Genomic DNA, 16145 nt, shown 5'->3' on the forward strand with positions numbered 1-16145 from the left:
TTTATGGGATTTATATGACCATGAAGAAGGTTGCACATTATTTCTCTGACCACTCCATTACAGTCGTCAGCGACGCTCCATTATCAGAGATTCTGAACAACAGAGATGCAACTGGTCCAGTGGCAAAGTGGGCGATTGAACTCCTTCCCTTGGATATTAAGTTTGAGGCAAAGAAAGCTATCAAGTCCCAAGCAATAGCAGATTTCCTCGCCGAGTGGATCGAACAGCAACTGCCGACTCAAATCCACTGGAAGCACTGGACCATGTTCTTTGATGGTTGCAAGATGCTGAAGAGTTCCGGTGCTGGGGTGGTACTGGTATCCCCCCGAGGAGACAAGCTTAGATATGTTCTCCAGATTCACTTTGATTCCTCCAATAACGAAGCGGAATACGAAGCACTTTTGTATGGGTTACGTATGGCCATCTCACTCGGCGTCCGTCGCCTCATGGTCTACGGCGACTCAGATTTGGTAGTCAATCAAGTGATGAAGGAGTGGGACGTCAGAAGCCCAGCTAGGACTGGTTATTGCAATGCGGTGAGGAAGTTGGAAAAGAAGTTTGAGGGGTTAGAGCTCAATCATATACCCCGACAGAAAAATCAAGCAGCCGATGATTTGGCAAAGATAGGTTCCAAGAGAGAAGCCATTCCCAGCAACGTGTTTTTAGAACAAATTCATACACCTTCAGTTCAATAAGATCCTTTCAATGAAGAGCCCCCGCAGCCTAAGAGTGCCACAGATCCGACTGAAGTCGAAGTCCCAGCCATGGTCGACCTGATCATGGAGGTTTTGGTCATCACTCCCGACTGGACAGTGCCATACATTGCGTATATCCTTAGGAAGGAACTCCTAGAGGATGAAGAAGAGGATTGACAGATCGTCCGTCGATCGAAAGCCTTCACTGTGATAAAAGGACATCTGTTCAGGGAAAGCGTAACTGGACTCAGCCAGAAATGCATAACATCAGAAGAAGGTCGAATGATCCTCAACGACATCCACTCGGGGACCTGTGGTCACCATGCGTATTCTCGGACCATTGTGGCCAAAGCATACCGAGCTGGATTTTATTGGCCACGAGAAATGAAATGGCGAAATATATAGTCGACAAATGTGAAGACTGCTAGTTTTACTCCAATATGTCCCACAATCCTGCGTCAGCCCTGAAGACTATTCCACTCGTCTGGCCCTTTGCGGTTTGGGGATTGGATATGGTTGGTCCCCTGAGCACTGGTAGGAGCGGCTTCACTCATGTGCTGGTAGCAGTCGACAAGTTTACCAAATGGATTGAAGCCAAGCCTATCAAGAATCTTGAGGCCAGTACTGCCGTCAGTTTCATCAGAGAATTGACATTCAGATACGGAGTTCCGACAGCATCATCACTGACAACGGGTCGAACTTTGATTCTGATGAGTTCAGAGCCTTCTGTGCTTCCCAAGGCACACGAGTCGACTATGCTTCAGTCGCCCACCCGCAGTCGAATGGACAAGCAGAAAGAGTGTGACACCCAAATTTTTATTTGGATTTTTCAAAAGATTTTATTTGACTTGAGGGAGGTGATTTTTTTTTTTCTGAAAAGAACTCTCCCTTTCAAATATTTTTTTATGGCAAAAGTTTTATTTGGATTCACCCAAGATCTGTCTTTGGTCTTGGAGGTTCTTGCTTTTTGGACTCAAGACAAAATGCTTTTCATTTGGGGAAAATGCCTTTTGAAAATCTCTTTGAAAATGCACTATGGCTTTTGGAATAATCCCTTGCTACTTTCAACAATTCCCTCTTGCCATGGCCTTAGTGCAAATACTCTCTCCTAACCCTTCCCTCACCTTTGGATCATGATTTACATCAAATCCAGCAAGTTGAACCTCCCCATATGATTATTTTCCATTTAAATCTTATTCAAACAAATTTCTGTCTTCTATTCTAGCCATTGGTGATTTACAAAGGAACTCCACTTTCTGTTTTGATCTTTGCCCCCAAGCCAACTCCCCTCCCTAGTCCTTTGAACCCTCAACCAAGATCCATGAAGATCCACTGGTCTTCAGTTCAAATTTTTCAAACTACACTTGCTGCAAGTTTGGACCAGATTTGTCAAATTTGGTGAAATTCATTCAAACCTTTCTCCAAAAATTCCAAGTAAAATCAGGCAGCCTCTGGGTGCATTGAGTGGTCACCTCACCAAGTACCAGCTCCGGAAAAAAAATTCTCCTTGCCAAATCATTCTGTCGAACACCTGCAGTGCATTGTCAATGTCAAGTTCAGTTAAGTTCAGAGATCATTTCAGTGCACTGTCGTTTTCTTCAGAACTTGTTGTCAATCTCGACAGTGCCTCGATGTTGCCTTGCTCCCGTCCCCTCCCCCTTGTTCCTGCACCACACGAGCGTCTGGCACCTTGCGGACGTCGGCGACGAGCAGCAGAAGGTGCGCCGCCCCGTGACCGACGCCAGCGGCGGCTTTGCGGCCGCCAGAGAGAGGCGCGGCGCTGACGGCGCCACCCAGCGCCGCCCAAGCCACTGGAGCTCGCCGCGTGGCCTTCCACTCCCCCGAACGCGCTGCCACTTTCGTCGTGAACCGCAGGGCGCGGAGCGCGCTCTCTGCCGCCGACGTGCCCATGCGGCCACCCCACCATGGACCGGCGTCGTTACGCCAAGACCAGCCGAGATTAGCGGGGGAATGACACTAGTAACTCCCACTGATGCTGCCTGGCCACTCAAACCTCCTGCCAATCCACTGCATCGCCATAATTGCTCGCCGGAGATTCTCCGTTCACGGCCACCCCGTCGATCCGCCTATAAATAGAGGCCCCGAGCTTCAACTCGAACCCACACCACCCCTGCACTCCACCTAGAGCACGCCTAGCCACTGGAATAGCCCCGAGGAGGTCTCCTTCCTCGACTCCGGCCGCCGCGACCCGCCACGGGATCCAGCTCGATTCGCTCCCGTGCGTGCACCTCTGCCTCCCATCTCTTGCCAGTAGCTTCACTATGCATCCCTCCTTCTGACCCGCGCTTCAATTCGAAGTTTGCAACCCTCCACCGGAGTTCTCCATCCTCACCCGAGCCGCCGTCCGCCGGAGAAAGTGTCGCCGTCGACGTGGTGCTCCCTGTTGGTCGAGTCCACCACCCACCGACGCGGAAGAACACGCTGAAGCTCTTGGTACCCTCCGATCCTCCTAACTCGCCGTGCTTCGACGCCAGCGTCCACCGCAGTCTTCGGGCGCCGGCGAGCTTTTTAAACCTGACATGTGGGACCCCCTTTCAGCCTCTCTTCTGTTTCCACTCGCGAACCATTTTCTGTTGGCGGCTTCGGGCAAAATACGCTTTCCCTCTTTACCTACCGCATTTCTTTCCGAAGCGTTTTCTGTTTTCTCAGTTTAAACCCTGGAACTTTTCTGTTTCATTACAGATAAGTCCCTGGACAGAAACCTTTATAACTTTTTAATAAAAAGGGATTTTTGAGTGATTCTTTTTCTGACAGTCTTCAAATTTTGTCGAGTTTTTTATGGGATTTATTTGGAAATCTTTTGGAGAAGTTTCTGTGCATGCGTTGGTCTTCACGTTAGTGCCCGTTTTCGTTATACCGTAGGTTCCGGAAGAGGTGACGGAGCCGCGAACTTCGCCGAGCTAGACTCCGACTTCTCCGAACCAGGCAAGCATGTTTGAACATTTGATATGACAGGTGTTTTGCATGTTTGCGTAAAATATTGTGCGTGGCATATGAGTATCGGTGAATACCTCATTGCTTGTAAGGCAACTACCCGCATGTTCCAAAGTTGCGATGATCTCTGATGAGAGATGGCCTAATCATGTGGTGAGATGAAGGGCAGCAAGGTGGTACTGTTGTAGCATACCAGCCTTGCGTCATCCGACTATTTCCGACGTTAACGTGGACGGAGTCACGTTATCGTTCTTTTCCCCTCCGTGCTGCCACATGTTTCATTTGCCAGGATGCGGTTTAGTAAGTTGGTAACCTCTTTCCGTGTACACACCAAACAGAGAGGCCGGGATGATGGTACCTTGGCCCAGGATTAAAGCCAGTCATCAGGTCAGGGGGCATGGGTGTTTCCGGTTGGGACCGAGAGGGGGGCACCCCCTTAGAGCGTGCGTATAGAAATTTGATCCCATGCTACGCGAGGTTGTAGCCTCCCCGTCTCAAGGTTTTTCTTGAACATTGCCGAGGGTGATCCCTGGCTTCGGAATGTTGAATGGGTGTGTACTGGTTAGACGTGTTTCTTCCAAAACACCGTAAACGGAACTTGTCCCCGTGACTACTGAAATCCGTTGGCTGTGGTCAAGTACAAACTCTGCAGAGTCAAATTCTTCCAAGTCATCGTATCCATGATCAAGTAGTGTAATCAGTATATCCATATCTATCCGCGTGGAAAACTTGTCCCCGGTGATCAAGCCCAAGTGGTAAACCCAGTTTAATTATTATTCCTATCGATGGACTAACTTTATATTTGTCTCGTACTTGTGATAATTTATGTTCCCGAGTTATTGGATTATTGAGCTACAATATAAGCCCTTTATGTGACGTCGCGCAGACGTCCGACTGTGGCGTGTTTTTGTTTCTTACTTTAAGTATAAGCCCTTTATGTGATGTCGCTCAGACGTCCGACTGTGGCACGCACTGCCTTTATTTTCTGTTATAAGCCCTTTATGTGGTGTCGCCCCGACGCCCGACTGTGGTATTGTTATTCTCGCAGTTTTCGCTCGAGGGGTCATTCAGACACTCGTTTGGCACCAGTATTATTATTCTCGCAGTTTCCTCTCGAGGAGTCATTCAGACCCTCGTTTGGCACCAGTATTACTATTCTGCAGTTTCCGCTCGAGGAGTCATTCAGACCCTCGCTTGGCACCCAGTACTTTTTATTTCTATGTCTGAACGCGCTGGTTAACTTGTTCATATGCTTCATGTTTACATTTGTTATATCTTATGTCCGAACTGTCTTGCGAGTACTTTCATAGTACTCACCTGGCTTGTTGATTTGGCCAGATGTTGGCGAAGGCGATCTCTTGGATGAAGAGTTTGATAGCGCGTCCGACGCCTAGAGGAGTCCCAGTCAGTCCTGCACGATCCCGGATATTGGTCACTTGTATTATATACGCTTCCGCCACCCGCAATAAGTCTCCTCGAGCCTCACTCCGACGTTCGAAGAGCTGTAGTCTTCAGGAGTCATATTACTCGCTTCGCGGTGATATTTCCACCACCGTTATTGTCGTGAGTTAGTAGTATGCCACCCTATCCGCCGTCTTGTTTATCGGCGTGCATGTAATAAATTGTTGGGCAGTCTCCGCTCAACCTTGTATTATATTCAGTACTCCTGGTATTTTTCTTCTGTGACCAAGATATTGTCTACCAGTAAGAAGGAATTCTTCCTTACTGGTCCGTAACAGGGATTGGTCTCTCAATAATTATTTTATTGAAAAACCGGTCGTGACAAGCTTGGTACCAGAGCCAGGCTGACTGTAGGAAGCCACTAGGTGCGATCGCTAATCGGTTATTAGCGTCTTTTGTGCTTTTTCAGCATTTTGCAATTTTAGCTATTTTCTGTTGGTCATCATAAATTTATGACATGACTACTCAGAATTTTTGCCTACTTTTGTAGATGGCTGGCAGCAGCTGCGAGAATCGAGTGTTCACGAACGTGCCCGAGGGGTTTGTCAAGCTCCTCGTCTCCATCACCAAGCTCGCGATCGGGCCAGCAGCTCGCCCGGAGTTCACGCTCTATCAGCACAAGCTTAGTGACGACGTGTCTATGCACCAAGCTGTGGTGCAATTCAAGGGAGGACGTTCTGCAGCTCGCCACTTCCGTTTTGTGGGAAGGGCCATGCCTACGGAGAGGCATGCCATGCAGATGGCTGCCCGTGAGGCGATAGCTCGTCTTCGGGACATCCTTCCTACGATGAAGACTCGTCGCTACCGCTACCTCCCATGCCATGTGCCATACACTAGTCACTATGCATTCGCCTGTCATCGGGGAGAGCGAGATGAAGCCATCGAGATGGTTGTGGAGTATCTCAAGGCTCTGGAGGAGTCTTTTGACAACCTCGTGGACGATCTTGTGGCTGCCCGCATGGACTTAGTCCGGGGCGGTCCTGCCAGCAGGAAGGTGCTTCTCAACACGGCACCGCCTCTGACATTCGTCTCGTCTTCAGCATCTTATGCACCGGCCGTTTTGGCCACTGCTCGCCGTCTGCCTACCACTGAGGAGTTCGACCGAGTCATCGCTCCTACTCCAGTCAGAGCTGCACCGCCTGCCGCACCCGGTCTACCACCCGTCGCTCCCGCACCATCACCGCAGCGCAGCGTTACGCGCCAGGAGCCAGCCAGAGAGGAGGTGGAGGTTGATTCTCCTGAACCGCTGAGTCTTGCCATCGGCAAGGGAAAGGAAATCTTCACCATCTCCGACTGAGAGCGCCGAGTAGCCGCGCGTTATGTCTGCTTGTATGATGTGTTGTCTTATCTGTACGCTAGTTTGTGTTGGTGTGTTTGCTGATTTCCGGAGGAGTACGCTAGCCTAAATAGCATGTCAGGACTGTGTACGCGCGTCCTGAGTGCTGTATCGTGTGTTTGCTTTTCGCGTGTAAGATATTTGCTAAGCAGTTCTTCTCCGTGCAAAATCGCTTATGTTTCCTTGAAAACCTTGAGGTCTTTTAAATTGTTACCCTTGCAAGAATTTTTTTTTTCCTTGTGCTACACAGTTTTTCTCATGGGTTTTGCAAATAATACCCCAGACTGGAAAAATGTCTCGCCCGTGGACTCGCTCCATGCCCAATCAGCCAGAAGAGGTTTATGGGACACAGACTAGCAACAACTTCACTCAGGGACAGTCCAGTCAACAAGACAGCGAAGCAGCCCTGTCTCAAGTATGCCGTCTCTTCGAGCAAAGCCAGCAACAACACCAAGAGATGATGAATCATGTCATCAATATGGGGAACCACCGTGAGCCCTATCAACCACATTCCAAGTTATCCGAGTTACAGAAGACTCGCCCCTCAACTTTTGCTCACACCGATAGGCCGCTGGAAACCGATGATTGGCTTCGTGACATTGAAAGGAAACTAATTATTGCACAGTGTTTGGATCATGAGAAGGTGATTTATGCACCACACTACCTTACTGGAGCAGCTGCAGCATGGTGGGAAAACTTCCTACACATGCATCCCAGTGAACACAACATCACCTGGGAAGAGTTCAAGGAAGGCTTCCGTGGGGCACACATCCCCAGGAGCATCATAAAAATCAAGAAGAGAGAGTTTGATACCTGAAGTAGAGAGGCATGTCAGTGACAGAATACAATGGTCAGTTTACCCAGCTATCTCGTTATGCCTACGACGAGCACATGACAGAAAATAAGAAGATGGAAAAATTCCTGGACGGCCTGGCACCAACACTAAGATGCCAACTGATTGTACACACCTTTCCAGATTTTAAAACTCTGGTTGACAAGGCCATTACCTTGGAGAATGAACGCCGTAGTCTGGAAGATCTCCGTAAGAGAAAGAGGGACAAGACGACTCTTGCTCGCAACAACCGAGGCAAGACTGAGCTTCCACGGACAGACGCAAGGAGATCCATGACTACTGATCCAAGGCCCGTCGGACAGTTTCATGCCAGGGACAAGGAGTACACATACCGTCCAGGGGTCACCTGCTATGCTTGTGGTCAAGAAGGGCACTACGCTAAACAGTGCCCAAAGCCAAGGAACTCGGCACCAAAGCCAAACAATGGTGGAAACAATCCAGCCCCCAAGCGCAACAATTTCAACCCCAACAACAACCACAGGAAGGGTCACCTGAACCATGTGACCAGGGAAGAAGCGCAGAATGCCCCAGACATCGTGCTCGGTACGTTCCCTGTCAACACAGTACCTGCCACGGTTTTGTTTGATTCTGGAGCTTCCCATTTGTTCGTTTTGAAGAGTTTTGTTTTGCAACATGGTTTTCCGATACTTCCCTTGGAAAAATCTATGATCATCAAGTCCCCCGGAAATAAGCAACTCGCTCAGGGTTACTGCCAAGGAGTGGTCATTGAGTTCGAAGGACTACAATTCCACGCGAATCTCATCGTGTTGGAGAGTAAAGGACTGGATGTCATTTTAGGAATGGACTGGTTGACCACCAACAAAGGATTCATTGACTCTTTCAATCGGACAGTGATTCTCACTCACCATCATGGCAAGACAATAAAGGTTACCGCTCAAGAAAGGCCACGATCACAGCAACCAAAGATGAACAAAGTGGACATTGCAGAACTGAGAAAAGTTCCAGTGGTATGCGAGTTTCCTGATGTGTTCCCTGAAGAACTACCAGGCATGCCACCAGACCGAGAGATAGAATTCAGCATTGAACTAGCACCTGGCACCGCTCCCATCTATAAGAAGCCTTATAGAATGGCACCCTCAGAGTTGGTGGAGTTGAAGAAGTAGATAAAGGAATTATTGGACAAAGGATTTATTCGAGCCAGCTCCTCACCTTGGGGTTCGCCTGTATTGTTCGCCAAGAAAAAGGATGGGACACTGAGACTATGTATAGACTATCGAGCACTCAATATGGTCACCATCAAAAACAAATATCCGGTGCCACGGATAAATGATTTGTTTGACCAGCTCGCACAAGCCAAGGTATTCTCAAAGATTGATTTGAGATCGGGATATCATCAACTGAAAGTACGGACAGAAGATATCCCCAAGACAGCATTCACTTCCAGATATGGGTTATACAAGTTACAGTGATGCCTTTTGGACTAACGAACGCCCCCGCATATTTCGTCCACCTCATGAACAAAGTGTTCATGAAATTCATGGACAAATTTGTTGTGGTATTCATTGACGATATTCTGGTTTACTCAAGGACACCAGAAGAGCATGCTGAGCACCTCAGAATTGTTTTGGGAGAATTAAGAAAACATCAGTTGTACGCCAAATTTAGCAAGTGCGAATTTTGGCTAAGGCAAGTTGGTTTCTTAGGCCATATATTGAACCAAGAAGGCGTGGCCGTTGACCCCGAAAAAGTCAAAGCCATACTTGACTGGAAGCCACCCGCCAACGTTACAGATGAGCGGAGTTTCCTGGGAATGGACGGATATTACAGAAGATTCATTGAAGGATTCTCCACTGTGGCAAAACCTATAACACAGTTGCTCAAGAAGGACAAGAAATTTGTATGGATGGAAGCATGCGAGAAAAGCTTCCAAGAACTCAAGAAGAAGCTGACAACCGCACCGGTCTTAACTGTGCCAGACATACACAAGAGTTTTGAAGTTTATTGCAACGCATCCCGAAAAGGTCTCGGGTGTGTGCTGATGCAGGATGGCAGAGTTGTCGCATATGCCTCCAGGCAGCTACGAAAACATGAGGAAAATTACCCAACACACGACTTGGAGCTAGCAGCAGTTATTCATGCACTCAAGGAATGGAGACACTTTCTGTTGGGAAATCGCTGTGAAATATACACGGACCATAAGAGCCTCAAATATATTTTCACACAGCCAGAGCTAAATTTACGCCAACGACGCTGGTTGGAACTGGTCAAGGACTATGATGTCGGCATTCACTACCATCCAGGGAAAGCAAATGTAGTGGCCGATGCACTTTGTCGAAACCCCAGCCCGGACAATGACGGTCCACAAAACTTGAGGCCTGAGTTTCAGCAAGAGTTCGCTAGGCTCAACATGATGTTAGTCTCTAAGGGCACCGTATCGAAACTGGAGATACAACCCACCCTGGTGGAACAAATTAAGAAGGCTCAACAAGGACATCCCAGCATCGAAGGCATAAAGAAGAAAATGAACCTTGGTAAGGCTTCTGAGTTCGTCACAGACAGTGAAGGAACACTATGGTACGGAGACAGACTTTGCGTACCTAACATGGAGGAACTCAAGCAACAAATCTTAACCGAAAGCCACACCGCACCATACTCGATCCATCCTGGAGGAACCAAAATGTACAAGGACATTCAGGAAAGATTTTGGTGGCACGGTATGAAAAGAGATATAGCAACATTTATTGCCTGTTGCGATTCATGTCAGCGCATCAAGGCCGAGCATCAAAAGCCAGCAGCGCTACTCCAGCCAAACAGGATACCGGAGTGGAAATGGGATGAAATAGGAATGGACTTCATTGTTGGATTACCCCGATCACAACGCGGAAATGACGCCATATGGGTCATCACAGACCGACTAACCAAGGATGCTCATTTCATTCCCGTGAAGACTACCTACTCCACACAAAGACTGGCCAAAATTTATCTCTCTCGTATAGTTTGCTTGCATGGAGTCCCAAAGACTATAATATCAGACCGAGGCACACAATTCGTCTCCAAATTTTGGGATCACCTACAACAAGCTCAGGGCACGCAACTAGCTTTCAGTACAGCGTACCACCCTCAGACTGATGGACAAACGGAACGTGTAAACCAAATCCTAGAGGATATACTAAGAACCTGTGTGCTCACCTATGGATCCAGTTGGGAAGAGAGTTTGCCATATGCCGAATTTGCTTACAACAATAGTTACCAAGCCAGCTTGCAAATGGCACCCTTTGAAGCATTGTACGGACGAAGGTGTCGTACCCCACTGAATTGGTCAGAAACAGGTGACAGCCGTATCTTCGGCCCAGACATGCTTAAAGAGGCCGAGAAGAAAGTTAAACAGATCAGGGACAGACTCAAGTCAGCACAGAGCCGACAAAAGAGCTACTATGATCAAAAACATCGTGAGGTCAGCTTTGAACCCGGTGATTCCGTATACCTCCGAGTATCTCCTATGAGGGGTCTGCAATGGTTCAAAATTAAGGGGAAGCTAGCCCCAAGATTTATTGGACCATTTTGTGTAAAGGCACGAAGAGGCACGGTAGCCTACCAACTAGACCTACCCAAGGAGCTATCAGACGTCCATGACGTATTGCACGTCTCACAATTGAGAAAATGTGTGAGTAACCCGGAGAAGCATGTACCTCATGAGAGCATTGATGTACAACCAGATCTCACCTACAGAGAGCGGCCGGTAAAGATATTGGAGGAATCTGAAAGGAGGACCCGTCAGAAAACGACAAAAATTTTCAGGGTTCAGTGGAGCAACCACACTCAGGATGAAGCTACATGGGAAAGAGAAGATTTCCTCCGGGCAGAGTATCCATATCTATTTAAGGATCAGCAGAAATCTCGAGGACGAGATTTTTCCTAAGGGGGTAGGTGTTGTGACACCCAAATTTTTATTTGGATTCTTCAAAAGATTTTATTTGACTTGAGGGAGGTGATTTAATTTATTTATTTTTTCTCAAAAGAACTCCCCCTTTCAAATATTTTTTTTATGGCAAAAGTTTTATTTGGATTCACCCAAGATCTGTCTTTGGTCTTGGAGGTTCTTGCTTTTTGGACTCAAGACAAAATGCTTTTCATTTGGGGAAAATGCCTTTTGAAAATCTCTTTGAAAATGCACTATGGCTTTTGGAATAATCCCTTGCTACTTTCAACAATTCCCTCTTGCCATGGCCTTAGTGCAAATACTCTCTCCTAACCCTTCCCTCACCTTTGGATCATGATTTACATCAAATCCAGCAAGTTGAACCTCCCCATATGATTATTTTCCATTTAAATCTTATTCAAACAAACTTCTGTCTTCTATTCTAGCCATTGGTGATTTACAAAGGAACTCCACTTTCTGTTTTGATCTTTGCCCCCAAGCCAACTCCCCTCCCTAGTCCTTTGAACCCTCAACCAAGATCCATGAAGATCCACTGGTCTTCAGTTCAAATTTTTCAAACTACACTTGCTGCAAGTTTGGACCAGATTTGTCAAATTTGGTGAAATTCATTCAAACCTTTCTCCAAAAATTCCAAGTAAAATCATGCAGCCTCTGGGTGAATTGAGTGGTCACCTCACCAAGTACCAGCTCCAGAAAAAAAAATCTCCTTGCCAAATCATTCTGTCGAACACCTGCAGTGCATTGTCAATGTCAAGTTCAGTTAAGTTCAGAGAACATTTTAGTGCACTGTCGTTTTCTTCAGAACTTGTTGTCAATCTCGACAGTGCCTCGATGTCGCCTTGCTCCCGTCCCCTCCCCCTTGTTCCTGCACCGCACGAGCGTCTGGCACCTTGCGAACGTCGGTGACGAGCAGCAGAAGGTGCGCCGCCCCGTGACCGACGCCAGCGGCGGCTTTGCGGCCGCCAGAGAGAGGCGCGGCGCTGACGGCGCCACCCAGCGCCGCCCAAGCCACCGGAGCTGGCCGCGTGGCCTTCCACTCCCCCGAACACGCTGCCACTCTAGTCGTGAACCGCAGGGCGCGGAGCGCGCTCTCTGCCGCCGACGTGCCCGTGCGGCCACCCCACCGTGGACCGGCGCCGTTACGCCAAGACCAGCCGAGATTAGCGGGGGAATGACACCAGTAACTCCCACTGATGCTGCCTGGCCACTCAAACCTCCTGCCAATCCACTGCATCGCCGTAATTGCTCGCCGGAGATTCTCCGTTCACGGCCACCCCGTCGATCCGCCTATAAATAGAGGCCCCGAGCTTCAACTCGAACCCACACCACCCCTGCACTCCACCTAGAGCACGCCCAGCCACTGGAAGAGCCCCGAGGAGGTCTCCTTCCTCGACTCCGGCCGCCGCGACCCGCCACGGGATCCAGCTCGATTCGCTCCCGTGCGTGCAACTCTGCCTCCCATCTCTTGCCAGTAGCTTCACTATGCATCCCTCCTTCTGACCCGCGCTTCAATTCAAAGTTTGCAGCCCTCCACCGGAGTTCTCCATCCTCACCCGAGCCGCCGTCCGCCGGAGAAAGTGTCGCCATCGACGTGGTGCTCCCCGTTGGTCGAGTCCACCACCCACCGACGCGGAAGAGCACGCTGAAGCTCTTGGTACCCTCCGATCCTCCTAACTCGCCGTGGTTCAACGCCGGCGTCCACCGCAGTCTTCGGGCGCCGGCGAGCTTTTTAAACCTGACATGTGGGACCCCCTGTCAGCCTCTCTTCTGTTTCCACTCGCGAACCGTTTTCTGTTGGCGCCTTCGGGCAAAATACGCTTTCCCTCTTTAGCTAGCGCATTTCTTTTCGAAGCGTTTTCTCTTTTCTCAGTTTAAACCCTGGAACTTTTCTGTTTCATTATAGATAAGTCCCTAGACAGAAACCTTTATAACTTTTTAATAAAAAGGGATTTTTGAGTGATTCTTTTTTTGACAGTCTTCAAATTTTGTCTAGTTTTTTATGGGATTTATTTGGAAATTTTTTGGAGAAGTTTCTGTGCACGCATTGGTTTTCACGTTAGTGCCCGTTCTCGTTATACCGTAGGTTCCGGAAGAGGTGACGGAGCCGCGAACTTCGCCGAGCTAGACTCTGACTTCTCCGAACCAGGCAAGCATGTTTGAACATTTGATATGACAGGTGTTTTGCATGTTTGCGTAAAATATTGTGCGTGGCATATGAGTATCGGTGAATACCTCGTTGCTTGTAAGGCAACTACCCGCATGTTCCAAAGTTGCGATGATCTCTGATGAGAGATGGCCTAATCATGTGGTGACATGAAGGGCAGCAAGGTGGTACTGTTGTAGCATACCAGCCTTGCGTCATCCGACTATTTCCGACGTTAACGTGGACGGAGTCATGTTATCGTTCTTTTCCCCTCCGTGCTGCCACATGTTTCATTTGCCAGGATGCGGTTTAGTAAGTTGGTAACCTCTTTCCGTGTACACACCAAACAGAGAGGCCGAGATGATGGTACCTTGGCCCAGGATTACAGCCAGTCATCCGGTCAGGGGGCATGGGTGTTTCCGGTTGGGACCGAGAGGGGGGGCACCCCCTTAGAGCGCGCGTATAGAAATTTGATCCCATGCTACGCGAGGTTGTAGCCTCCCCGTCTCAAGGTTTTTCTGGAACGTTGCCGAGGGTGATCCCTGACTTCGGAATGTTGAATGGGTGTGTACTGGTTAGACGTGTTTCTTCCAAAACACCATAAACGGAACTAGTCCCCGTGACTACTGAAATCCGTTGGCTGTGGTTAAGTACAAACTCTGTAGAGTCAAATTCTTCCAAGTCATCGTATCCATGATCAAGTAGTGTAATCAGTATATCCATATCTATCCGCGTGGAAAACTTGTCCCCGGTGATCAAGCCCAAGTGGTAAACCCAGTTTAATTATTATTCCTATGGATGGACTAACTTTATATTTGTCTCGTACTTGTGATAATTTATGTTCCCGAGTTATTGGATTATTGAGCTACAATATAAGCCCTTTATGTGACGTCGCGCAGACGTCCGACTGTGGCGTGTTTTTGTTTCTCACTTTAAGTATAAGCCCTTTATGTGATGTCGCTCAGACGTCCGACTGTGGCACGCACTGCCTTTATTTTCTGTTATGAGCCCTTTATGTGGTGTCGCCCCGACGCCCGACTGTGGTATTGTTATTCTCGCAGCTTCCGCTCGAGAGGTCATTCAGACACTCGTTTGGCACCAGTATTATTATTCTCGCAGTTTCCTCTCGAGGAGTCATTCAGACCCTCGTTTGGCACCAGTATTACTATTCTGCAATTTCCGCTCGAGGAGTCATTCAGACCCTCGCTTGGCACCCAGTACTTATTATTTCTATGTCTGAACGCACTGGTTAACTTGTTCATATGCTTCATGTTTACATTTGTTATATCTTATGTCCGAACTGTCTTGCGAGTACTTTCATAGTACTCACCTGGCTTGTTGATTTGGCCAGATGTTGGCGAAGGCGATCTCTTGGATGAAGAGTTTGATAGCGCGTCCGACGCCTAGAGGTGTCCCAGTCAGTCCTGCACGATCCCGGATATTGGTCACTTGTATTATATACGCTTCCGCCACCCGCAATAAGTCTCCTCGAGCCTCACTCCGACGTTCAAAGAGCTGTAGTCTTCAGGAGTCATATCACTCGCTTCGCGGTGATATTTCCACCACCGTTATTGCCGTGAGTTAGTAGTATGCCACCCTATCCGCCGTCTTGTTTATCGGCGTGCATGTAATAAATTGTTGGGCAGTCTCCGCTCAACCTTGTATTATATTCAGTACTCCTGGTATTTTTCTTCTGTGACCAAGATATTGTCTACCAGTAAGAAGGAATTCTTCCTTACTGGTCCGTAACAGGGATTGGTCTCTCAATAATTATTTTATTGAAAAACCGGTCGTGACAAAGAGCAAATGGCTTGATTCTCAAAGGACTGAAACCCCGTCTAATGCGTGATCTCAAGCACGCAGCACGCGCCTGGGTTGATGAGCTTCCATCAGTTCTTTGGGGATTGAGGACAACTCCCAATCGGTCGACTGGCCAAACTCCATTCTTTTTGGTTTATGGAGCTGAAGCTGTTCTACCGAGTGACTTGCTTCACAATGCACCCCGAGTCGAGCTCTTCTCTAAAGATGAAGCAGAACAGGCCCGGCAGGATGCAGTCGATCTCCTAGAGGAGGAAAGAGAGATGGCCTTAATCCGGTCGACCATTTATCAGCAAGTCTTGTGTCGATTCCACGCCAGAAACGTGAGGGGCCGAGCCTTTCAAGAGGCAGACTTGGTTCTCCGAGTGGATCAGCAGAAACCACACAAGCTCACCCCATCTTGGGAATGTCCCTTCATTGTCACCAGAGTTCTCCACAATGGAGCATACCATCTTTACAATGTCGAGCATCAAAAAGACGAGCCACGGGCTTGGAACACGGAGCTGCTCCGCCCCTTTTATACTTGAGTACTCATTCGGATGAGATGTAATAAGAAATACCTTTGTAGTTTGTTTATCAAAGACAAGAGCTTTACAGTCTTCCTAAATGGTTGTTGTTACTTTTGTTTGCGTCTGAAATCCCCAAGTGGGTGACTTTGCCACGAATCCGTTTCGCCTAAGTTTGAAAAATCCTACCGAGTGATGAGCAAGCCTCTTACTCGGGGGCTTAGCAGCAGTCCAGTACTCGCCTAAGTTTAAAAAATCCTACCGAGTGATGAGCAAGCCTCTCACTCGGGGGCTTAGTTGCAGTCCAGTACTTGCCTAAGTTCAAAAAATCCTACCGAGTGGTGAGCAAGCCTCTCACTCGGGGGCTTAGCTGCAGTCCAGTACTCGCCTAAGTTTAAAAAATCCTACCGAGTGGTGAGCAAGCCTCCCACTCGGGGGCTTAGCTGCAATCCAGTACTCGCCTAAGTGTAAAAAATC

This window comes from Triticum aestivum, chromosome 7D (assembly GCF_018294505.1).
Source record: "Triticum aestivum cultivar Chinese Spring chromosome 7D, IWGSC CS RefSeq v2.1, whole genome shotgun sequence".
In the NCBI taxonomy this organism is placed as follows: domain Eukaryota; kingdom Viridiplantae; phylum Streptophyta; class Magnoliopsida; order Poales; family Poaceae; genus Triticum; species Triticum aestivum.